This window comes from Canis lupus, chromosome 4 (assembly GCF_048164855.1).
Source record: "Canis lupus baileyi chromosome 4, mCanLup2.hap1, whole genome shotgun sequence".
NCBI lineage: Eukaryota > Metazoa > Chordata > Mammalia > Carnivora > Canidae > Canis > Canis lupus.
In genome coordinates this window covers 60,315,252-60,338,508 of record NC_132841.1, presented here as the reverse complement: position 1 = coordinate 60,338,508, position 23,257 = coordinate 60,315,252, and the positions used below count along the sequence as shown (strand labels likewise).

Sequence of the window (23,257 nt, the reverse complement as noted above, 5' to 3'; positions counted from 1 at the left end):
GCCCCACACAGTATGGCACAAGGCCATTTGCTGGAGGGAGTCCTGGCCCTGAGGAAGGAGACAGGATGGGGCAATGGTACAGGCCAAGGGGCTGGGAGATTGAATGGGAATGTGAACAGGGGTAGCGGGGGTCCAGCCAGCCTGGCCAAGGAGGGGAAGCTCTGAGTGACAGAGGCAGAGATGAAGTAGCAATCCTTGATACAGGACTCGGCTGGCCACTGGCAGGAGGCCTCCATGGGCCTCAGGGAGGCTGCTCCCATGCTATGATAGGGGCCACCTCTCAAAAGACATCTTCTTAGCCACTCTTCAAGGGCATTGTGGGAGTCTTGGGAACACCAACCCTATCTGGGGGGGAGGGTCACACTCTCCTAGAAGTGCTAGACTTTGAACAACTAAACCAATAAATATATAAAATAAGCACCGTGAAACGCAACAAACAAGGGTAATGGTAGAAGGTAATGCAGTGACCAGGGAAAGCCTCTCCCAGAGGTGACTTTTAAGCTGAGACCAGATGCTGGAGAAGGAGCCAGCTATGGGAAACTCTGGGGAGAGGGCACTTTTGGCATAGAGAACTGCAAGTGCAAAGGCCCTGAGGCATGAAAAATGCTAAGGAATCTATGGGAAGCATAATGAGAAAGGGGGCGTATGGCGGGAGATGGGCATTTCTCACCACCAGGACAGTGGGGAAAGAGAGCCCCAGCAGGGAGAGCCCGGATGCAAGCTCTTACACCAACATGGCCTCCTGGGTACCAGGATAGGCCCTCCCTGCGTGGGGCCCTGGACCTCCTTTGCACGGTGATGGAATTGGTCTCTCAGGGTCCCAGCTTTCTGGGGAGGGAATTTAATTCCTCATGGTCTCCTGTCTCCTGCCGTTCCCACCAGACCCGGGCCCTTAGGGGCCAGGACTAGTGTTTTCCCCACCGGGGGTTCCCAGAAAATCTCAGAACTCCCTCTCCAGTCCTGGGACACTAGGGTCGGGAAAGAGGAAGGAAATTCTCACACACAGCAAACTCCCAGGGAGTTTGTTCATGTTCCCAGGCTGACAACTGGCAACCCTCAGAACTCCGGCCCCTTCCTCCTCCTCCTCCTCCTCCTCCTTCTCCTCCTCCTCCTCCTCCTCCTCTTCCCCCTCCCCCTCCTCCTCCTCCTCCTCTCCCTGTCTCCCTCTCTCCCCCGGCCCCCCTTCTCTGGCTTAATGACTTCCACATGGGCCTCTGGCAGCTGGAGCCAAGCCTCCCAGCATTGTCTGAAATCTCCAAATTTAGAAGAAATATGAAAATTGTCAACCACTCCTTCCTTAGGGGGTAAAAGCAACATTCGGCACCGGGGGCAGGTCAAGGCGAGGCAGTCACGTGGCGGGCGTCCGGGCCAATGGGGGGCCCCGGGAGGACTCAGCACCCGCCTCACCCCAACACCGGGCTCGCCTCTTCAGCTCATATAAGGTAAAAGGCAGAGGGGCGTCTGTGGCCAAGGAGCAACAGGCAAGGGGCTAAAGGGAGGGGGGCCCAGTGCCAGCCGTTTAAAAATGCCCCGTGGCAGTGAGGGGTGCCAGAGGCCCGGTCAAGTTAGTTGAGAAGCAATGACACCCCCAACAATCCCCTAAATGAGCTGACCCCCGTATCCAGGCTGCAAGGAGCCACACCTGGACCAGACCCCAGGAGAGGTAAGAACCAGTGGCAGATATGAGGTCTGTGAAGCGGGGGTGGAGGGGTGCGCATCTGTGACATCCTCCCCAGGGCGATGCTCTGTCCAGGGGTCTGGTCCTAGCTCTCTTGCTAACCTGCTCTGTGCTTCCACTCTTCTGGGCCTCGGTTTCCCCATTGGTACAGGGGCTGGACTGGATGATCTCTAAGTGTCCATCCTGCCCTGACCAGCTGGGCAGGATCTATGGTTCTGTTGGCTTGGAGGACTCCTCGTGGCTGCGGTTACATGGCGGGTGGGAGCAGCAGGAGCGGTCAGGGTTACTGTCCTGCCGGCCCCAGCCTCGCTGCCATGCCCAAGTCTGGGCCTGTCTCCCTGGCTTCTCTGGAGACACTGCTTCTTCCTTGTTCTGTGAGGTTGGATTTCACAGCTCTAAGAGCCTGGGGCTCCTGGCAAGGAAAACTGTTTTCAAATAATGGTTTCAAGAAGCAAAGCTAGAGGCATAGTTATGTCGGCTCAGGCTCCAGCAGAAGGGCAGAGAGGCGGGAAGGCCAGGGTGCTGGCCAGGGGAGGGGGATGTGGGCCCCAGCCCCAGCTCTGCCTCTCACTGCCTGGCCCTGTGGCCTTGGGCAGGCACCCTACTGTCTCTGGGCCATCTGTACCATGAAACCATTGGATGACATGGTCTCCATGCAGGATGTGGCTCCTTGAGCCCTGTTGGAGCCTAAAAGGCAGCCAGCATCGAGAAGTTTCCCCAGGAGCCCCTGAGCGGGGTCTGCCCTTTGACCACAGGCTCAGAGTCTAAACAGATGCCTCATGCCCATGGGAGCTCTCATAGGCTGAGCCTCAAGTGACAGAAAAGAGTGAGTCTCTGACTACAGGCTTGGCCAGGGGAAGGTCAGCCACAGCCCAGAGGCCTCAGGATGAGCCTGACCCCAAAGCAGCCTCTGGTGCGGAAGGCGCTGGTCTCTGGATCAGGAGGCGCAGGGCCTCAGAGTGGGATGAGGATGGGATGGACAGCAGAGGGTTTCAGGAAGGGTGATGCGGTGTGGTGGGGCCTCGGAGGAAGGCAGGAGACGTGGGAGGCAGGGCTGTGTAGGGGCAGACCCTAGGATCAGCACCAGAGGGCATGAAGGCAGTATCGCTCTTCAATATGCTCTGGCCACATCTAGGGCCCAGAGTGGACACAGTCCCCCAGTGCCAGCCCACCCAACACCCTTACCCTCTGGTCACATAAGGCCTGAGGCCATAATGGTCCAAAAGGAGATGCTGGAATCCAACCGCTTGGGTCCAATTCTGGCTTGTTTACCTATCAGGCAAGTCACTTGCCATCCCTGAGCCTCAGCTTCCTCCTCTATAAAATGGGTATGGTCGTGGTTCTAACGGCACTTGGTTTTCCTGAAGAGTGAGGGACATAGGCACACAAGAGCAGGGTACATGGTTCTGGTGTTACATTACCACCAGACCTTACTCCCCTTGAGGGGCAAGATGACCTTATCTATGTTTAGAGAGAAGTGGGAAGGAGACCCAGACCGGGAGTGCTCAGAGTTGCTAAAGGGACAGCAGGGTCTGGAAAGAGGCAGGAGGCATGAGTTCAAAGGTCAGAGGTTAAGAGGCCCAGAAGAGGGATCAGCTTGAGATGCCTAAAAGGCCAGGTGAGGTCTCCTTTCCTGCATTTATAGCACATGGGGTGGGCAATGTGTCCCTAAGTGTGGTGTCTGAACCACTGTACACTCATCTACTGACAGGGAGCCCTGGATGGGGCCCCAGGAACCTGCATTTCAAGCTCCCAGGGAAATTCCCACACATGTGGAGTTCTGGAAACTGCTGAGCTGTCAGGCAGCCTGGGACCCTCGCAGACACAGCTGAAGCAACTAGATCCACAATGAGAGAGTGCTGCTCTGGGTCATACAGCTGATGACAAGGCTGGAGCAGAAGCAGCCACCCTGCCCAACCCTGGACTCCACGGTGGTGGTGCAGATACGAGAATTCTACTGCGATCGTTACTTTCTGGGCATTACCTAAGGCCTTTACGTGAATTAATTCACTTAATCATCACAACAACCCAATGAGGTAGATGTAATCACGATCCCCATTGTACAGATGAGAGAACTGAGGTATAGAGGTTAATTGGCTTGTCTAAGGTCACACGGCTCATGAGCTCTTAGGTCTGGACACTGTCTGGTGCCAGGTGCCTCAGCCGCTGTCTGTCCATGGCTCTCCCACCCCCTGCCCTGCCCCTCGGCCACTGCACCCTGGAACTTCCTGCAGACCCTCCAGTGTACCTCATGAACATACACGGAGGATTTCCTGGGAGCCAGGCACCACGCTGAATGGTTGGTGGCATCATTTGATCCTCCCAGGATTACTGAGAGGCAGGAATCAGCATTGTTCTCTTATCCCTAATTTATAGAGCAGGAAACCACTGGAGCTTACCCAAGGTCACACAATTAGAAAGTGGCAGAAGGGATTTAAACTCAGCCTGCAACTCCTAAACGCTTGCTCTTAGCCTACCCACCCTGGCACCTCCGAGAGCAGTGATGAGGAATCCCACTTCAGAAGAGGAGACAAGGCTCAGAACTTGCACCTGAGTGTTCTAGTTCATTTCAAAGCCATTGCTTTCCCTTCAGCCCCGCTGCTGCCCCAGGATGGAAAGACCTTGCTTGTCCCTAAGAGCCACACTGCCACTCTTTGAGTAAAATCAGCCCTTACCAGACTGGCCAGTTGTTGGGAAGAGCTGATATGTATAGCCCTGAGGAATAGAAAGTTCCAGGCCCAGTGCCACCCTGGACCCTCGGGGCTGTACCTGATTCCCCTTGTGAGCCTCAAGGAGTTGGGGAGGTAGTCTCTGAGGTTCTCACCACCCGGTTATGCCTGGGCTGTGCCTCAACTACAACTTTCCAAGTGAGCTATCCCCAGGATTCAGGGCCATGACGTGGTGCAAAGAACCATGATAAAAGGCTTTTCTAACTGCTTAGTTATTGTGACTGTCCACATCGCCTGATGCCTAGGAGCCAGAGTTTCTCTGGAATTTATACCTAGAGAGAAAGATTGCTAGGTCCTGGGGTGCATGCCTGTCAATTTTACAGGAGAGAGCCGGTTTATTTTCCAAAGTGGCTGCACCAAGTCATCAGGTGCATACGAGCATCCTCCTCCTTGACCACACTTAAAATTGTCAGATTTCTGGAAGTATATATATTATACACTTTATTTTGTATCTATCAAATTTGTATAATAAAGAATGAAAGGAGGGCGCCTGGCTGGCTCAGTCAGTACATTATGCAATGCTTGAACTCCGGGTCATGAGTTCAAGCCCCATGGTGGGCCTAGAGTTTACTTTAAAAAAAAAAAAAGGAAGGAAGAAAAGGAATGAAAGGAAGAAACAAAAACACTGCTCACTACAGTCCAACATGGGTATCTAGAAATGTGCCCTGCATGCACCAAGTGGCAGAGCGTCCAGAAAGCCTTGGGGCAGGAGCGGGCACTGCCCCTGTGGCCTTCCTCCAGCTGGCAGTGCTCAGGATGCTCCAAGCAGAGGCTGCCTGCCAGGTCATCGGCAGGAATTCGGGGGAAAGGGCCCATAGTGGCTGGCACCTCCCAACGGCCTGTCTAGACAGGCCCCACAGGGCTTCACCACGCATCGCAAGAGCCCACAGAGGCGGTCCCCTCCCCGCTTGCAAAAGAGGCTAGTTGGCAGCCAAGCTTCTCCACCAGAAACTTTGTGTCCAGTTCAGAGCATGCCCTCATGCAGGGCACAAACCACCCATTCTCATGGCCCACGGAGACCAACTCATCCAGGCCCCTTATTGTTCAGATGAAGAAACAGGCCAACATCGGAGCCACGGGGCTTTCAGAGAGGGGGTGAAACTCTGTCCGAGTGAAGAGTGGCCAGAGGGGGGAGGCTACGATGCAAAAGGCCGGTGGTTAAAGGTGCCAAGTGGCAGTCAGGCCCCCTGGGTTTGAATTCCATATGTTCCTCGTAGCCACTGTGACTTGAGACATGCTAAAAATTCCCGTCTCGTCGGGGTATTGAGCGGGCTAAGACTCCTGAGGCCCTCAGAGCAGTGACTGTCACACAGGAAGTGCTTGATAACAACTAACTGCTAAAATGTGATGACAGTGGCGTCCCCACCCCCCGCCATGTCCACAGGGGACACGTCCCGAGCCCCCCAGTGGTCTCCTGAAACCACAGATAGCGCTGAGCCCTATGTGCACTGCTCTTCCCTATCCATGCATACATACCGATGACAAGATTTAATTTATACATTTGTCACAATAAGAGACGAACAGTACCTAATAATAAAATAGAACAATTATAACAATCCACCGTGATAAAACTTATGTGAGCGTGGTCTTTCTCTCTCTCTCAGAATATCCTACTGAGCTGCACTCGCCCTCCTTGTGATGCTGTGGGGTGAGAAAGTGCCTCTGTGAGGACCTGGCACTGTGACGTAGCCGTGGGCTACCGCTGGGTCACCTGCTTCTGGGTGGCAGGCAGTCGCCCACGAGTAGCTGAAACCACAGAGAAGTGAGGGGATTGTGTCCTAAACGCAGCTTCTTCGGGAGGGAAGGAGGCACCGTAGTGGGCTCCAACTCTTCTTCCCCCCACGGGGCTAAATGGCCCTTGTTCCTTCAAAAATAACAATTGCAGGTGCGCCTGGGAGGCTCAATTGGTTAAACGTCCACCTTTGGCTCAGGTTATGATCTCAGGGTCCTGGGATGGAGCTGCATTGGGCTCCTGCTCAGCAGGGAGTCTCCTTCTCCCCCCTCCCCTCTGTCTCTCTCTCCCCCTGCCTCTCTTCACCGCTCATTCTCTCTCTCTCTCAAATAAATAAATAAAATCTTAAAAAAAAAAAAATGCCACATACCAAGTCTTCCCAAGGGCCAGGCCTTTTGCCCAGTGCTCTCTAAGGCAAGTACCGTCGCCTCTCTGGGGACCCAGAGACTCAGAGAGATTTAGTCCTTTGCCCAAAGTTACACAGCTTGTAAGAGGCTACGCTAGAGCTCAAGCCCAGGTCTGGCTGACTCCGGAACCGTGCACTTCTACCGCAGCAATGTCCCCAGTGCGTCTGTGAGCAAGAGCGAGTTCTGGTTCCAGCCTGCCCAGTGGGACCAACCCTTGGCATTTGGAAAGGGGACCATCCGAAACCTGGTGCCTCCTTTCTGATTAAGTATTGTTATGGGGAGGAGATAGAGCCCCCCACCTCCTTCCCTACGCTTGCTCAGGGACAAAAGTGCAAACCGTGGCCAGACTTATCTTTTTTGCCAATGAGCATCGATTAGTGTGGGCTGAGTACCTGAGGACATCAGTCCTGGGTGCCCCCGACCCAGCACAGCCCATCAGAGATTCGAGGAGGGGGCAGTGAGCTAGACTAAGGCTGGAAGAAGCAGCCTCGCCCTGGCTCCTCCCCAAGTGCCCATAAGGGGGTCACAAGCCTCGGTCCCCTCCTGAGTGGCCCTCCCCTGCCCCAAGCCATGCTCCAGGGGACATAGTAAAGCCCTAAATTGGGAAACACACATTGGGCCCTGTGAGCTTAACAGGGACACTGCTCAGCTGCCACTAACTCCCACTCCCCACCATCCTCCTCCTCCTCCTCTGCCTCCTCCTCTTCCTCCTCCTTCTCCTCCTCTTTCTCGTTCAGGCAAATGAGGATGGGAGCAAAGTGTCCAGAGGGAGGCGGCCATCTCAGGATGGCATCTGTAGTGGCCATGACAACCACCCCCCAGCTGGTCTAGCAGGCTCAAAGGCCACTGGCCGGTCAACCCAGAGACTGCCAGACTTTGAGCATGCGACCTGACAACCCCATTGGGTCCCAGGGTGTTGGCTGAGATAAGCTGGAGCAAGACCGGGAGAAAGGGAAAGAGTCATGCTAAGACTCTGACCCCAGCTCTGTAGCCCACACACTCGGGTAAGTTCCCCGTGCCTGTGGGCCCTTTGGGCTGTGATGGTCCATGATTTGGGATTGGAAGGGAGATAGCTCGGGCCATCCCACGTCTGATGGTGGCTGCCCAGACTCTCAGGGAGAGGAAATCTGGGTAGAGGTGGTCAGAGCAGTGGGCGCATGCTTAGGACAGACAGAGAAGGAAGCAGAAGGCTTTCCAGGTGGAGAGCTCTCTGTGCGAAGGTGTGGAGGCAGGACTGGAAGGACACTTGTAGAACAGCAAACAAGCCCAATTGCCTGGGCCAGAGGGTAGGTCTAGCAGCTTGGTGAGATTCGAGGCTGGCAAAGTGGGGAGGGTTTGGTCATGGAGTGGCTTGAGTAGCCTGCAACCAAAGCCCCCCAGAGTGGCAGAGGTCTTTCTTGGGACCCATCTCTGGGAGGACATCCCTATCTTTACTTAGCCGGTTTATCTCCTTGCCCTCCCCAGGCCAAGAGCCCCAGTGCAGGGGAGACACCTGGGGATCTGGGCACTGGTGGGATTAGGAGGGGTTGGAAGCCCAAGGGCTGTATTCACCATCTCTAAACTCCTGAAGACCTTTCTAGGGAACAGGAACTTTTTCCTTGTAGCCCTAAAAGATGGGCCATGCTGCCCCAGAGAGGCCGATGTCATTGGGATTTTAGGAAGGAGTCTCCAATAGTTTGTCCAAAGAGAGATGAGGTGATTGGGGAAGAAGTGAGCTCCCCATCACCAGAGGTATGCAGGCTTAGCATGGACACTGTAGAGAGCAATCAAACATTAGAGGAGTCTGGGCCTCATGGCCTTTCCCACCACCGGGCTGGGACTTCTCATCACAGCTCTAGCTGCCTTGGGACAATCCTATTGGACTGAGCTCTCCTGCTGCCTGGATGTCAGATTCCCAGCTAGGCATGACATCAGTTCTGCCCTGACTTCACAAGAACCCTCTAGGGACCCTCCTCCCTCCCACTTCCTTTCCCCCACTGCTGCTTTTTGCCCTTCCCAGGGAGCACCAGGACTGACCAGGGAGACCTGGAGCCTGGTTTTAAGACTGGGTCTCCAGGGAACATTCAGCCGATGGCCTTCCACCCCAGCAGGAATGAGGCAGAGGGGGCCAGGGTCCCTGGGAGCTCTGTTCACACGCCCCAGAGAGTCTACATGGAAATTCCAGGAAGGTCACAGGGAAGCTTCCAATTTAGAACAAGATACTTTATTTTTGTCCCCCTTTCTCCCCTGTCCCTCCTTTCCCCCACTAGTGGGTGGAGGTGTCACAGGAGGCTGGAAGAGGAAAGCAAGCCTCCTCTTTGGGCTGAGTCACCGAAAGAATGAGTGTGGAGAGACGAGGTGTGGGCAGATGGGAGGGAAAGGTAGCCACCCAGGGCCTGGGGAGGTGGACATCCATGTGGGGAAGAGTAGAGGGGTGGGCAGAGTCAAGGGGAGACCAAGGCCTGGGCAGTGTCCTAGGCAGTGAGCACAAGGCGTGCTGGACACTCAAGACCAGAGATCTACGAGCTGATTCTCTGAATCAGCCCGGGTTCCCAGAATAGACAGAGGGTCTTGGGATGCGGGCCCCCAGAAACCTCAGGCACTGGGTCCCCATATCAATGGACTAGAAATCTACAGAACAGCACTGGATCCATCTCATTCATCCTGGTGACCCTGGCAGATGCTTGGTACCTTGAGGCCAATGGCAGGCAGGGACTTGCCCAAGATCACACTGCCAGAGCGGCTGCCCAGCCGTGGGCATCCTTTGCCTCTTCCCCGCTTCCCTCCAGGGTCCTCAAAGCCAAGGGGAGGGGACAGGAGAGGAAGGTGCCCCGCCAGGACATAATTATCTCCACGAAGCAGCCAAAAGATGATGGTGTGTTTTGAGTTCTGGCTGCCCTGTCCAGGAAGGCCCTTTTCCTGGCCAGAGAGAGTCCCCCAAATTGTTGGCTGCTGCAGATGGGAGACCTCCTGCAGAGGAAAGAGCCCACGGCTGGGAGGGAAAGCCCTTGGTTCTATTCTTGGCTCCGCCTCAAGCTTTCACATAACCTTGAGCATGACCATGAGCATGAGGTCTTTTCTGGCCTCAGTGTGTCCAGTGAGGAGTTGGCCCCAACCAGCTTAAACAGTCAAAGGGCCCCACCCATGATCGCCTCAGTCTCCAGTGAGGTGCCATCTCCCTCTGTCTTGGTCCACTTGAGCTTTTTGCCTCAGCACAGGAAGTAGGCCAGGCACAGGAAGAAAGCAGCAGCCTGCAGGTTCCCCTCTGCCTGGGAGCAGCATCCTCTATGCCCAAGCTCCGCCACCCAGCCTTGGAATTCCCAGAGAGGCAATAAGCTAAGAAGGCCCTTAGGATTACTCCAGTGAGGGAATCTGAGACCAGAGAGGTTCAGCAGATTGCTCAAGGCCACTCAGCAAACCATGTGCAAACGGGGAAGTGAGTCTTGGGTCTCCTGATGCCCAGACCAGTGCTCTCTCTCTGCTAACCACACTGCCCTTTAGAATAATGAGCATGTAAGCTGTCCTCATGTATTTACCTTGACACTTCACATGTCCACACAGGGATCCTACAGTCTCTTCCCCTCTCTGGGATACAGTTTCTTCTAAAAACAGGGAGATGAGGTGGACCAGATGTCTCTCTAAGGCCTTCCACCCCATCACAAGTGCTCCACCAACACTCCAGGGCTTTCCAGTGTGATCATCTCAGCCCTTTCTTCACAGAGGATGAAGCTACCCAGGGCCAGGCCATCCCACCAAGTCACAACCCCCACCCAGACTGTCCCACTCCAGACCCCAGGGCTGGGCTTCATCCAGAACTACAGGCTCTGGCCCAGCTCCCCCTCTGAGGATCTGAATTTTTCTTACCATAAAAGGGCAAGCGTGCCTCTCCCGGCCCTGCTGCCAGCCCCGCTGGGGGAAAAGCTGAACTATTTTTAGAAAACTCAAGGGTTTGCTCCTGAACTCAAGATGGAGCTTGTCTGAGCCTGCAGCTGGGAGCCCCTTCCCCATCGTCCTCGCCCACCTTCTCTCCCTCTTCCCCCTCCTTGCCTCTCACCCCCTCTTCCCCTCCATGCCTCTCTCCCTTTGGCCCTCTCTCCTGGTCCATCTCTCCTCCTGTGTGCTCCTCCTCCCCTCTCCCTTCCTCCTCCACACTTCTCTCTCCTCCCTGGTCTCAGAGCCAGCTCCCCTCCCCCAGCTCCCTCCTTCAGCTCTTGCTTCGGAGGATGGAGAAAGTAACACATCTGCACCCCCATCCCCTTCTTAAACACTATTTACAACATAAATTCCAAACATCCGCCATCTGGTTCTAGGAAGGGCCAAAAGATATTTAGAAAAGGAAGTCATGATTATTCCATCTTCAAAGCCAAAGGAACTTAAGGGCCCCCTCTCTCCCGCCTTCCTCCCCTGGCCTCTTTGTTAAGATCTAACAGATTAGGATCACTCAGTGAGTAGAAAGGTCAGTTCCAGCTGGGCCTTGGCCTGCATCACTTTGAGCTCATTGCTTCTGCCTGCACCTCAGTTTCCCTGTCTGAGCAATGGGAGCACAACTAGGGTGCCTCTGGGACTAATGTTCCAAGTCCTGCTGTATAAAAAACCACCAGCTCCAGGTCCCCGGGGCCTGCCCTGGGCTGAGCAGTAGGATGGGATGGGGGCAGTAGGAAACAGAGCAAGAGCAGCTGGGGGCTCTCTTTCTCTCTCATTCCATGGAGCCCTGTGCAGACCATTCACCTTCCTTCCCACTGACACTAACGCCACGGGGGTGGGCTGGGGTCGAGCTGTCCCCTCTATCTATCTATCCATGGAATCCAGTCCCCTCCCCACCACAGCACAGTGAGGCCCAGAGAAGGGAAGTGACTTGTCTACAATCACACAGCAGGTCCACAAGGTGACCTGATGTCAAACTCACTGCTCTCCCATCTGACACATTCCAGAAGAAACCAGCATCTGATCCAGAAAGCATCACTGAGTCTCAGTAACCCCAGAAGTCCCAGTTCTTTGCAAAGTGGACAGAACAGAAGGCAGAACCAATCTCTTTATCATGTGTGCGTGCGTGTGTGTGTGTTTATATTTTAAACAGCATGCACGGGAGAAAGACTGTGGACAAGAGGCATAACCACAACCAAAATGAGAAGTCTCCTTGCTTCTGGAGACACACAGCCTTGCCAAGGCCCACATGCCTCCACTGACACTGAAAATGCTTTCTTTGCTCACAACCCCCTTTCCATAAAAAACTAACATAGGCCTGACAAAATGCCATGAGACACTGACTCAGGTTGTCATTCTGTAAAAATCGTGCCAGGAATAGTCTGGTCTAACAGGGGAGCCGTGAAAATACGCGTTGGGCTGCCTGAAGCCAATCCTGAGCCTGACACTCCCTAGCTGTGTGACCTTGAGCGTGTGCTGTAATCTCTGGGAGCCTCAGTTTCTTCACCTGTAAAGTGGGAATGTCAATGGTAGCTAACTCCTAGGTGACTATGAGAAAGCCTCTGTACAAGAAAGTACTTGGCAAGTGTGCAGCACATTGAAAGCTCTTGTTATGATTACAGCATGTCCCAGTGTAGGTCACTATGTGGTGGCTATTGTCACTGACACTGCCTGTCCCTGTTTTTGTTTTCCCTGGGGGGTCAGGGTATATGAGTGCATGGTGATCCTCTGCCCCCCACTACTCGGCTCTCCCGGAGCCTGAGCACCTCGAGGCAGGTCTGGGCTCCTGGGCTGGGCAGGTGGCGGCCCCTACCCTCTCCCTGTCCTCCCTTTTTCCTCCATCACTCTCCATTCAGCCTCAAACTGCATTCCCAGGGCTGGCTCAAAAGTCCTCAGCAGCAGCCTTCCCTGGGGAGGAAGTAGGGAGCGTGTGAGGCTAGTGAACTCAGCTGGGGTGTCAAGGGGATGGGAGGGCGTCCTGGGAACAGAGGCCCAGAGAAGCCGCATAACCGAGGGGCCCTGGAAAGGGGCCCCACACGGTAGCTCCCACCCCAGCTTCCACATCTTCTCTGGATGCCTCTCTGGACCTTTGCCCTCGTCCTTCCTGCTTCCCTTTCTCCCATGCCTATGCCTCACTGTGAGTCCAGCCCTGGGCTCGAGATGGAAATCGCAGCCGTTTATGTGGGCTCACTACGTGCCAGCCACTGCGTCTGCACTTGACACGACTTCATCTGACCTTCACAGACAAGCCCGAGTCGGGAGAGGAGCAGCCACTCGCTCTTGATCGCACAGCTAGAAGGAGCAGGGGCGAGATGCAGTGCGGATCTGCCCAGCTCCAGGGCCTGTCTTCTCTGTTCTTTGCAAATATATGGCCGAAACCCTAGGACCCTAGAGCCCAAGGGAAACACAACCTGGGGGAGCCACGTGCCTGAGGGGGCCAAGGAAGGGGAGCTGAGGGCAAGGAAGCCTCTCCAGAGAGAACCCACTGTGGGCATGGGTTCGCGTGGTTGCACGGAGCCCCGACCTCAGCCCTCTCCCACTGTGGTGCCATCTGGCTCGCAGATGTGGCCCATTCCCAGGCCCTCGTGTTCCTTGGAAACAAGCAAGGCCAGCAGAGGGCACGGCGGCTTTTGCAATGACCGTAAGGCTGTGAGCTTTGTTTCAGGGTCATCCAGCCACTTGGGCTCAGGGGGCAGCTGGATGGAGCGTGAGCAGCCCTGGGTTCAAGCTTGCCTCTGGTTCTCGCCAGCGGGTGATGAACCCTGGGCACATTGCAGGGCTGCTGGGAACCTCAGGCGGGGAAGTTACTTCTACCTCTGGCCTCTGGCGGAGGTTGTGATGGTGCCCTCAGTTATGGAAGGAAGCACTTTGTGGGGTGAAAGCCTTGGGCAGCTGGCAGCAGTCACAGGCGGCCCCAAGGCTGGCCCTTCAGTCTTGGCCACTGTGTTAACCCCAAGTTGTGTGTGTGTGTGTGTGTGTTTAAGATTGTATCTATTTATTCATGAGAGACATAGAGACAAGGCAGAGACACAGGCAGAGGGAGAAGCAGGCTCCCCGTGGGGAGCCAGGTACAGGACTCGATCCCAGGACCCCAGGATCATGACCTGAGCCAAAGGCAGATGAGCCACCCAGGTGCCCAGCCCAAATTTTAACTTACCCCTAAATGGCTGCTTTCTGATGTGTGAGCCGGAGGCAGAGTCATTCGTCAGAGGGGTCTCTGGAAAACTTCCTTCCACACCTTTTCTTTCAAGATGGGGCCTTAGTGTGCTGGGGAGGAAAAGCCACCCCTCCTGCTCTTGGAGCTGCTCAGAAGACTGCCTCTGAAAACCAGGCAGGTGAAGCAGGACGGTGGCTGCCTAGGGCCCAAGGAGCAGGCTCTTTGGGCCTCTAAGATCCCAGCAGTTTCAGCCTGGGGCTTCTGAGGACCCAGCAGGAAGCCAGGCCCATCCTCAGGCCCTCGGAGCCCCCGGGAGCCCAGTCAGGACCCACAGGGCACCCCAGCATCCTTCTGAGAGGCAGTATCTTTGTCTCCTTCAGGCCAAGGCTACTGGCTGGTGGGAGCCCTTCCCAGAACCTAACACTGGAGGTGCAGAGCACCCCAGAGAGGGCCCTCCTGAGGACCAGAGAGGAGGGCAGGCCGCAGGGGGCCCTGAAAACAGAGCCCTGAGTGCCTCTCCCGGCCGCCTCTGGCACCCACATGCCCACGGCCCCACCTCTGCTGCTGGAGCCTCCTGCAGCAGCCCTGTGCCTCAGGCCACACTCCCCATCCCAGCCCTCAGAATGACAGAGAAACTGGGCCTTGGAAGGGGAAGAGTTGAAAGAAGGCCTCTGCTGATGGAGGGGTTGTGGGCCACTGCGGCCGGCGAGGTGTGGGCTGTCAGTGAAAAGAAGTGGAGCCAAAGAAGGGGAAACAACCTGGAGGCAAAAATCCACCCCATCCCATGCTCCCTACAAACTAGCGAAGCAAAGCCTATGTGCTACGGAGAGTAAGAGATTTGGAGGACATGTGGAGAATGGCAGCAATCTTCCCTGGGGAGGAGTAACCAGGGTCGGATTCTAGGAACAGGTGGGGTTGGCGAGTCTGGTGACAACAGACCCAGCATCCGGGGCTGGGGCGTGGGCCCGGGGTGTGCAGTGCTGGGCACCGAGTGGGCTCAAGACACCATAGCAGGGTTTTTTCATTTTGTTTTGTTTTTTCCCCATCCATCACATTCTTCTACGCTTGCCAGTTCTAGTTCCCTGCACGTGGAGCAGACAGGGTGAGGTATGGGCTCCATAAGACAGGTAGAGAAACTGAGGCACGGGGAAGTGGAGGACCCCACTCTCCTGGACAGTCAGTTGCGGAGCAGGGTTCTGGCCCCGGATCTCCCAAGGGTTGAAAGAGTGGACGAGCATCCAATGGTGGGAGGAGGACGCAGGGCTCTGGCAAGAAGCTGACACTCCAGGACAGGTGACAAGGCCCAGGCCTGGCTTACATAACGCAGCACACCTGTTCACCTCTGCATGTCCCGCACGTGCAAGCAAACGTGTGCTCCAGCACAGCACGCACACCCGGCCCTCGCTCGCTAGCCAATGAGCCTCAGAGCCTGGGTCTAAACAAATTGGATTAGGAGGGCTGCAGGCACCTCTTCCCCCGCACCGTCCAGCGCCGACACTGAGCAGGCCTGCAGAGCTGCCAGCTGCGGTCTCTCGGCCACGCTGACAGTCCGTCCTCAGTCCCGGAGACCTGCCCCTGGGCCCCAGGAAGAGGGTCTGAGAGGATGCCAGGATGATGGATGGGCTAGCTCAAGAGCACACAGGATGTCGGTGCTTGTGCAAGGCTTGTTTCTGAGCTGTTCCCAGCACCCCACCCCCTCCTCCCCTCCCGCTGCCTCTCCCACGATCACTGCCGCCAGGGCCGGGAGCCCAGACCCCGAGCAGATCCACCCTGGATCCTCCATCCCACAGCTGGACAAGTGAGAACTGGTCAGCTCAGAAGACAATAGCCTGGGGGACCAGACACAGGCAGGCACTTCACAGGGAAAATGAACTTATGAACAGGGAGACGATGCCCATTATAAAAGTGACATCTCAGGGCTTTCTCATCCATTGTTTTGTTCATTCCTCAGAGTGGGCCTGGGACTGGGAGATGATGCCTGTAGCACAGATGTGACTATTGAGCTTTGCTATTCAGTGATTCCACAACTTCCCTTTTCTGAGCCCTGAGTCTGCTCCAGCCCTGTGTGGGGTACTGGGAGCCCTCAGATGAACAGCTTGATACCCCCACTGCTAAACAGGACAGTCTCCCTTGGGCTTGGGCTCTGGGGCCTCCCTGGTCTTCCTGGGGAGCAGTCCCAGCAGATGCCATTTCCATATGATGCATGTGAGCGGCTGAGTATTATCACTGAGAGCAGCCTTAGCAGTCAGCCCATTCAAAACACAGACCCTGAAGTCAGCCCCAAGTTCAAACCCTGCCTTGCTCCCTTTCTAGCTGGATAGCTGGGGCCAGCTGGCCTCTTCAGGCCTGTTTTCCCTTCTGTGAAGTGGAGGTACAAAAGTTCCCCCTTTGTGGCGTTGTAAGGATTTTTTTTAACTTTATTTATTTATTTATTTATTTAGCGCTGTAAGGATTAATCAGTACTTTCCATACTCCCATTTGACACAGGGAGAAACAGAGGCAGGAGAGGGAAAGGGCTTGACCAAGATCACTCAGTGAGTTGGGGGTTAAGTCGGGACCAGGTACGGACCCCCTTCCCCTACCCCTCACCTCAGTATAAATCCTCCCCACTGGCTCTACCCCAAGTGGCCTAGAGGCCAGGCCAGGCGGCCAGCCTATATAGGTAACTATGGGGACAGGACCTGGGTCCCACCCTCCACCTCCAGCTCTGCCCTGGCCTCTGCAGCAGCAGAGTCCCAGGTGACCAACCGTGGCCCCCAGCCCTCAGTGGTGGTGGAGGGTGGGGGAGCACAGGGACGGGCTCCCAGCCCGGAGCGGCTTGGCCATATAAGGGAAGGAGCCAGAGAGGCCTCCTCACTCAGGCCTGGCGAGAAAACCCAGACAGCCACTGTTTATTTTCTCCTTCCCAGCCTCCTGGAGCTTCCCAAGAAGACAGAGGTTCCCCCCACTGGCTGGGCTCAGCGACATTTCCTGAAGACAGTGAGGAGCAGGGAGGGGGAATCGGCCCATTCTCTGGGAGCAGCCCCCCAGACTGCCAACAGCCGGCACCAGGTAAGAATCTGCCCTGTAAGAGTCTAAGGCCACCTGTTCAACCGTGTCCTTGGGCAAAGGGGATATGGAGCCGCGAGAGCCAGGAGACGTGACCACAGCAGCTGGTGATCAAAGTCGGGTATCCCACAAGGCCCCCTGCCCCCCGGACTGGGGACCAGGAGTAGGAAGGAGCCTCTCGTGGGGCTACCGACCCCCTTCTCATTCAGCGGAGACTAGGGGTCAGGGTCAGCAGTGTCTGCCTGCTGGGCAAGTAAGAAAGACTCAAGGGAAGAGTTCCCAGGGCCAGAGAGCCAAGAGGACACCCTTCCTGCCTCCGTGCCCCTCCTCCCAGCCTGCCACCTCCTCCTCCAGGAAGCCATCCCAGCTTCCCAAAGGGGAGGGGGGGTGGCGGGGGAGGGCTCTCTGTCTTCTGAGACCTTGTCTCTCTCTTGTGTTGTGGCCCTCGGGTCTGCCCCCTATTCACCTTGCCAGGGACATTTCCCCTCTATCTCAGCCTGACGGCGCTCCTCCAGGGCAGGGGCAGGGTCAGCTTCAGTGCCACGTCCCCTCTGCAGGCGGAAGACGCCCTAGGTTTGCTGAAGGGTCAGGTGAAATGGTTAGACCCTGTCCCGAACCCAAAGGATTGGTAAAGTGGTGGGGGGAGGAGACATTCAGCCTAGAGGTTACAGTGAGGGTGCTGGCCCTGGCTGCTCTGAGTTAAGAACCCAGCTCAGCTCCTAACTCCAAGGCCTTGGGAAATTCCTTTCCCACAGAGCCTGGGGGTACAAGGGGGTTAGCACAATTAAAATAGCCAATAAACCGCTGTTCTCATTACAGACAGCATCACCAGATTTTTCTAGGTACAAGGGAACAGAACCACACAGCCCATAGCCAGAGGAGAAGGAGGCAATTAGAGTGCCCGGGTCAAAGGCTGTCAACAAGCCCCTGCCTCTGCGTCAGAGTTTCTCCCACAGGAACGTGGGCCTGCCTCCCATCTACCTCCCGTCTCCATACCCGGGAGAGGCGCTATCTTTGCAACAATATTCCGAGCCCCATGCCGGAAATAGCTCTCAACTCCCCTGGTCCAAGAGGGGCTGTGACCGTGGAACCATCTCCCTTCCATCCTGGTCCTCCACGTGGAGGTGACACCAGCTGGGCCAAAGGTTAAATGCGATGGGAACCAAACCACAGCCACTCAGATACCCCCTTCTGTATTTTTTTCCTCTATCTGCAAACAATCACAGTACCTCTACATTTAAGATGAGTCATGTGTACCCGCGTATGTCCGTGAAAAACTCTGACACTGGCCATAACGAGGAGACGAAGGTAAGATAAGCAGCAAGAAGGGAACAGTGTGGTTACCCTTCGCCCCAGTGCGGTGGCTTGTGAGGCCCTGGGCCTGAGGCCTGAGGTCTGAGGCCGAAGGGAAATGAGCAGGAGCTGGGAAAGCCTCAGAGACAAGAGAGCACCAAACAGGCTTTCTCGCCCTTCCTCGTAAATAGAAAGCAAACTGATGGAGGGGAAAAGCTTGCATCACTGTCTTCCACAGGTAGGACTGAGGCCCGCAGATTCTGCAGAACTGCTCATGCAGGGCGCCAGAGGTGGTCCGGTGAAGGCTTTGGAAACAGTTGTGCATCGAGGAATGCAGGAGGCTGGCTTTATCAGCTTGGTTTCTGGCCATGGAAGTTTGTCACTTTGTCAAGAACCACCCCCACCCCCCACCTGCCCCACCGGCTTCGTACTGAAACCTCCAAGTTGGTCAGGCCGAGCATGTTCCCTCGCGGGGCTGGTGGGGGCCCATCCCAGAGTGGAGCACAGTGGACAGGCTGTGGGCTGTCTAGGACCCCTGAGGTGGGACCCCCCCCCATCGGACTCACTCCCCAGCCAAATGCGCTCTGGAGAGAGTTCCTACGGGAGAACTCCAGATGAGAGAAAGGCATTTCTTGGGCTGGGAATACCTCAGGAAGGGACTGTCCTCCTCAGGAGGCCATGGGGACTGACCTGCCCTCAAGTGGCAGACTGGAGAGAGACACTCTTCAGCTCAAGGCCAGATTTCAGATTTCTAGGAGAGGCATAGGAGACACTTTTTTTTCAAGGAGGAGGTTTTGTTTTGTTTTGCTTTCTTCCAGCCCTAAGAAAGGCTACCCACCCCCTTAGGCCTTCATATAACTCTGAAAGTATCTGTCATCTGGTATCAATCCCACCACCGTAGACACCCAGCAAAGCAGGAAAGTCTTCTGGGGGTGCCCAGGAGGAACAGAGGTGGCCCTGCCTGCTTGCTCGCAGAGGTTCCCACCCAAGCCAGGTCTCAAGAAGAAAATGAATTATCTACATTGGCCATTCAGTCACCCACCAAATGGCATTGCCTGGGGCCCATCACCATGTACAAAGACCTCAGCAAGGCCCAAGGACACCCCCAAATTAACAAATGTCGGCACTGCCTCCAGGGAACTGGATACTAGCCCAGTCAGACCCGGATGCAAATAGCTCTGACACTGGAGATGAGGTTGATGAAAGTAATTCAGTCATTCAACCAATGCTTACTGAGGTCTACACTGCCGGAACCCACTTTCAGTGGTGAGCCCAGGCGGCTCACGGGTGGGTGACGCAGCCCACAAGTGTGGTGCAGGATTAGAAGGAGGGCACACAGGGTGTGAGGATGTGGACCGGGGTGTCCTGATGTCTGAGGAAGTCAACGAGGGCTTCCCAGAAAAAAATGGCTTTTTGATACTAGGCGCAGGAAAAGGAGGCAGGCAGGGGGTGTGAGGGGAACAGCACAGCACCCGAGAGCCCGGAGGTGGTGGGCACGGGAGAAGCGGGAGAGGCCTCGTGGTCTTTGGGGAGGACTTTAGAAATTAGATGGGAGGAGAGGGAGCACTTTCAGGATCCTAAAGCATGGAAGAGATATGACCGTATTTACACTTGAAAAGTCACTTTGGAAGGATGTCTGGGAAGGATGGGGGGTGGACGTCGGGGCGGGTGGGGAGTGGAAGCAGGGAGACCAGGTAGGAGGCCAGGGCAAATGTTTGATGGTATAAAATATCAAGTACCACGACTGTGCTGTTTGGCTCGAAGGTACAGAGCATAAAGGTGGGGCCTGGGGTCCCATATCGGATGAGTCCATTTATCGGAATGTCTAGAATCAGCGGCTCTCGAGACAGAAAGCCGGCTGCCCAGAGCTGGGGCTGATGGCAGATGGGAGGGGCTGAATGATAAGAGGTCTCCTGTTGGGGTGATGAAGTGTCCTAAAATTGGCTGTGGCAGTGGTTGCACAACTGGGTGAATGTATCCGAAGCCATTTCATTGTACACTTTAAGTGTATATGTGGGATTACATCTCAATAAAGCTGGTTTTTAACAAAAGAGGAGTAAAGGGAGGTGGAGGGTTGGTCCCAGAGGGCTGGGAAGCCAGGCTGAGGCCCTGAGACTGGGGGGGAGACATGGGGAGGGGGTGGTTGGGGGGTGCTGTGCTGTAGGGCCGTGGCCCCCCCTGACACCCCCCTCCCCTGCCTAGGGTGGAGCCCCCGACAGCAGCTCCTGGCACCGAGCAGTGCGCCCTGTCTCCCAGCCTGAGGTGCAGTGCTGCATCTCTGGTCAGTTGGGAGTCTGAGATGAAGCACTGTAGCTCGGGAAGGGAGAAGTTTTTCTGCAGCCGTCAGCCTGGACTTGGTAAGTGGTGGCAGTGCTTGGGGACACCGGGCAGGATGGGAGAGCGTCCAGTCACCCTGCTGCCCATTGCTTCCCCAGCAGTGCTGGGGAAGTTTCTGGACACAAGTGCTACCCATGCCATCATTTGCTTCATGATTGTGGCCAAATCCTGACTCCTCTGCACACCCCAGTTGGACCATCTGCAGCTGAAGTGTTGGGGCGTTGGGTCCCCGACATCTTGCCTCTGCTTTCTCTTTCTGAGCCCATGGTGGACACCGCTCATCAGTCAGGGCATCCTTTCTTGAAGAGATCAGAGGCACCTTCAGAATCCTTCTCCACACCAAGGGCTGGATAGCTACTGTTCATAATCCAGAGCTGAAACCCATTCACCACTTGTGGATTGGACAAATCCTACAAACCCTTACATCCCTAAAAAGTCAGTCAAGCTTTGAGTCAGGCTCCTCATTCTTTGAGGGCCTAACCTTGGCTCCAGGCTATTTTCTGAACCAATCCAGGCATTGCATGAAGGTCCAGCCCGTCTCAGAGGCTTGGGCCAAGCAAGGAATAGCAGGGACTCACCGGACTCACCGTAGTGCTATTTAACCTCCCGAAGTGCTTGGAAGGTGGCCAGTGTCATTGACCCATTCTAAGACGAGAAGACTGAGGCTCAGTCACCCCGGGGTCGTAGCTCTAATCTGTCTGCTTTTGAGTTTGTGTTCTTAGCCGATGCAGTGCGTGTGATTTGAACACACACACACACACACACACACACACACACCCCAGGGGTGGGGGAGCAGGAGGAGACCGTAATAAATAAATCCAGTCTTCTCCTTTCACCTTGGGTCACTTTTCACAAAGACAGACCTGGAGGGTTTCCACTAAGCCTCTGGGCTGCCTTCCTCCTCCTCTCCTCTCCTCCTCCTGTCCCCAGCTGCATCGGTCACACCTCATCCGGGAGGCCCTCTCCTCTCCCATTTTGCAGCTGAGGAAAGCCGAGGCCGAGAGGCTTGCAGGAGATCCCCGGGAGGAAGCTGGACACTGCCAACCCCGCGGGCCCAGGGTGTAGACGCAAACCCCCCCTCTGCCCCCGGCGGTCATGGAGGGAGCGGGGAGGAGGGGGAGGGCTGGATGCCACCGGGTTTCTGGTCAACCACGCGGCCTCCGACTCCAGGCAAGGTACTTTCCAGGGCGCTTGAGGTCCCCTGCCCGGCTGGAGCGGTCACCGTGGCACCGCGCTGACCTCTGCGGAGGGCGCTGGAGGCCGAAGAGGACGCTCGCGTTCCCGGGGACGTGGCAGCGCCGTGTCCTCACGGTCCAGTTTTCCCAGGAATCCCTTAGATGCTAAGATGGGGATTCCTGGAAATACTGTTCTTGAGGTCATGGTTTAGCAGCCGGACTCACCTCCCCGCCCCACCCAGACCTGGCCCCCCGGGACCTCAGCGCACCCTCGGGAGGAGGCCGAGCAGGAGGCCGGGCGCTGCAGGTAAGGGGCTCGCGCACGTTCTGGACGGTGAGGTGCTGCTTCTCCCCGCTTCGTCCATTCCGAAGCGTTCCTCGGAGGCCACCTCACCAGGGCTGTAGTCTTGGGAAATCTGCCCGGTGAGGACTGATGGAACCAGGTCACCATAAAGTCTGAGCCTCTGCCCCACTTCCCAGCACGCCCTGCAGTGGGGGCCGCGATGGGGTGTCCATGTTATGGATAAACGCACATGAGTTTTTAAGTTTATTAAATCACTTAAGAAAACCAAGAACCTTAAGTCTTAGTTCGACTTGCAATGCAACCACAGAAAAACGAAAACTTTTTTTCATCCAGAAGACAAAAAGAGCTCAGCGCGCCCTCTTGTGGTGACACCTGCCTCTATTTACCTCCAGAAGCCCGGGGGGTGCTCTGACACACACACCCGACACATGCCCCGACAGTCCTTTTGCCCCAGTCACATCGCACCAGTGAGCACATCAGCCTGCCCATCATCTCATTACCTATGATCCTCCGTCACTTAGAGACCAGTCCTACTCCTACAGCCTGGCTTCGGCCTCGAAGCTCTCCGTGCTGGGTGAGACTGAGAGGTGAAGTGACCAGCCCAAGGTCACCCAGGCAGCCAAACGCAGAGCTGGAATTGATTCCAAGTTCAGTGGCCTGTGGCAATTCCTTAGCCACAAGCAAAAGCTACAAAAAGAAAAAAGAAAAAGATAACTGTCTAAAGAGACAAAGGAAATGCTAATGACCCAATGCCACAGACCCAAGGTGGTCCTGGTGCTGCACTAGAACTTTTTGCAAACTCCTTCTAGTGCTTTCCAAGGAGTCGGTAGGGAGAGTAGGTGCCGTGGCCCCAGAATCCTCACCCGCGGGTCTGGTCCCCATACTCCCAGGGACCAGATGGCTCTCACATGTGGCTCTGGCTGTCTTCCTAGCGGACCATCTTGAAGACATTTATGCAGTATGTGAGCCCTTCCCCCTCCTCCACGGACTGGAGTCAGCCTGACAGTAGAGAGAGCTGACTTGCTTCTAATAAATGATAATAATAATAACGTCAGTGAAAATGATAATAATAATAGCATCCATTCATTGACTGTTTACAACTAGCAAGACACTGTGCTAGACAATTCCCAGGCATTGTCCCATTCAGTCCCCACTACAACCCAGTGAGGTAGGTTCCATCGTTTACTCCATTTCACAGATGAGGAAGCCAAGGCTCAGAGAGGTTAAGAGACTTGCCTAAGGTCACCCACCTAATAACAAGCTGGGATCACATCAAGTCGGTGTTTATGCTTTTCACCTGCCCTTGCCCCCTCTGTCCCGTTGGCCTGGCCTATCTGGCAGGGCAGTCTCCCTGGGGCTCCGGGGCTGGCGGGGAGAGGGTTAATCAATCCTTCAGTGAGACCCAAGTGGTCCGACCTGTGCCTGTGGTTCTAATAAAGCACTAGACCTTTGCCTTTGTGTCCTGTTTCTTCCTGGGAACACGGGGAAAGGGGA

The 23,257-nt window shown here is 55.6% G+C and overlaps 1 long non-coding RNA gene across 3 annotated transcripts; it reads left to right on the top strand.

The window, feature by feature from the left end:
* The first annotated feature begins 1,431 nt into the window (after positions 1 to 1,431).
* On the top strand, positions 1,432 to 23,214 carry LOC140632493 (uncharacterized). 3 transcript variants are annotated; one of them, XR_012030096.1, is made up of 4 exons: positions 1,432 to 1,663; positions 16,516 to 16,657; positions 17,474 to 17,962; positions 18,186 to 23,214. It is a non-coding gene; the product is annotated as an uncharacterized lncRNA (long non-coding RNA). The 3 variants fall into 3 exon arrangements; XR_012030095.1 differs by lacking the exon at positions 17,474 to 17,962 and having other exon boundaries at positions 1,443 to 1,663; XR_012030094.1 differs by having other exon boundaries at positions 1,443 to 1,663; positions 17,474 to 23,214.
* Positions 23,215 to 23,257: the final 43 nt, after the last annotated feature.